This window comes from Rhipicephalus sanguineus, chromosome 1 (assembly GCF_013339695.2).
Source record: "Rhipicephalus sanguineus isolate Rsan-2018 chromosome 1, BIME_Rsan_1.4, whole genome shotgun sequence".
Taxonomy (NCBI): Eukaryota; Metazoa; Arthropoda; class Arachnida; order Ixodida; family Ixodidae; genus Rhipicephalus; species Rhipicephalus sanguineus.
In genome coordinates, this window is record NC_051176.1 from 87,854,342 (window position 1) to 87,856,496 (window position 2,155).

At 47.2% G+C, this 2,155-nt stretch overlaps 1 long non-coding RNA gene across 1 annotated transcript; it reads left to right on the plus strand.

Moving 5' to 3' along the window:
• The first annotated feature begins 231 nt into the window (after nucleotides 1-231).
• Nucleotides 232-2,155, plus strand: LOC119393573 (uncharacterized). The gene is made up of 3 exons (XR_005183935.2): nucleotides 232-753; nucleotides 829-1,033; nucleotides 1,989-2,155. It is a non-coding gene; the product is annotated as an uncharacterized LOC119393573 (long non-coding RNA).

Below are 2,155 nucleotides of genomic sequence, written 5' to 3' on the forward strand. Positions count from 1 at the left end.
CCTCACCAACGCCCCCTCCCCCTTTCGCGCTCCTGTCGACCGGGTTCCCGGCTCGCCCTGTGAGAATTAACGGCCAGGCTAGAGGGAAGACACGATGCGCGTAGCGTTCCTCTTCGCCTTCCACGACGCGAGGTCGGTAGCATTAAAGGGGCCCTGCACCCATATTTTACCCTCCGATTTTTACATCGGAACGCGTTCCTTGTATCGTCCTGAGATTAATGCAAAAAGAATTTTGGAGATAGACGCACGGAAACGGAAGTTATTGAACTTACAAATTCAAAATAAAAGCAGACGACAGAAATTGGCGTACCCTTTCGTATTTCACTCGCCCAGTGACGTGTCACTGGAGTTTTGTCTGCTTCCAATCAAAACGCGACTTACATTTTGCCATACCGGAACCGCGCAGCACATGGTGGCCTTCTAGTCGCAAGCGGGCGCCGCTCCTTTTGACGGCTTATGTGCCACACAAGTTAGCTGACATGAGAGGGAAGAACGGTAGGCCGGCAGGCGGGAGGGCGTTCGAACTTCGAACGTTTCAGAAACGATGAGCTCCTCCGACTGGACGGACCTTGAACGTGAACTCCTACGGAGAAGCGAAGCGCTAAGCGTCGTTCCGTATGACGACACGCCGCTGGAAATTTCAGCACCGTCACCGAGAGCGACGCTACAAGAGCACGACAGTGACGAGGGCCATGGAGAAGCACCGCGTCCCGAGGATCCCGACGACCACGTGGATCGCGCCAACATAAATTGGTGAGGCTATCGTGTGTTCGTTGACGTTTCGTTTCGTAGTCGCTCACGTGTTATGTGCATTTCATGCGCCTGCAGGTGTCGATGTGACCGGTGTGATCACATGCCTACGGCGTCAGAGCGGCTGTGCTGCCGTGATATGCCACAATGCGTAATGCGCAATGAACCATGCATTTGTGAAGATGATTATTTTTTTTACGCTGTGTCTTGACACAGAAGTGCTACATGTGGCGTACTGCGAGCTGCGAGAAAGGGGCGAGCAGCCGTTGATGGACATCCACAAGTAAGTGGCATTTCAAAGCTCTAATGCGGCCGTGGCTCGTGTATGTGTTCGTCGCTTGGTACCCTTAGGAACTAGTTTTTTTTTTGTCTATGATTTAAGCGTCTGCCATTCATTGTAACGGCAGATTGCGCTTTGACTTTGCTAAAGTTTCTGGCGTTATCTAGGCGTAAAAATAGCAACTGCCGGAGTTACGTCCATCGTGTTCGGCAAATAAGACGCTCCCACTATGCGTGTTTGGTGTCGTGGTCACTGGGTTGCGGAACGCTTGAGAGAGCGATGGCGCATGTGCGTTACTATTTTCCTGTTTTTGAGACATCATAGGCAAAAGTTTTTTTTTTTTTACACAGCTGAAATATGGGCCTTTTGGTGCATGCAGACGTTTCGCATGGCACTGATAACGCCTGTTCTTGCATGGGTAAATTTAATGCCTTTTACACACAACAAACACAATTGTAAATGTTGTGTATTCGAAGAAATAGGACCAATGAAAATAATTGGCAACGAAATGTGTAGCAGTTTCAAACGTTTGTACTTAGAACCATTGCTGCAAGTTGGAATACGAGCCGGTTTTTCCTAAAGTTCAGAAGTGCACGTTTGCTTCTCCTCTCACTGCACATAATGTGGAATATAGGAGGTCATCTTGTATTGTTTTCAAGGTTTACATCATGCACATAATGCAAATAGACTGCTGGATGCAAAATAAGTATGCGAGGCAATAAATAGGTGATGCTTGTACAGATCGCAATCCTGTACAGATGTCTTATAAGATTGAACTTGCCGTAGGATTTAGAAAACTCGTAGAAAAATTATGTTACTATGCTCTGTAGCAGCATGCTGTTAATTATGCTGCTGCAAGAAACGTGACAATACCGAATTTTTGAATGCATGTCACACCTGAAAGGTTCGAAATGGGCATTGGAGGCAGTGAATGTATATAAAAATGTTTATTTTACAGGAGGTATCGATACATTGCCTGTCGGCAGTTTACTCGTTGGATCTGGGGCCGGCTCGGGCCAAGAAACCGGAAAGTGGTTCCTGCTTGTGCTATTAGGCTCATCAGAAAAATGTTCCATCAGAAGATTATGCAGGATTTAAGTACCCGGAATTGCAATAAAAATCTAA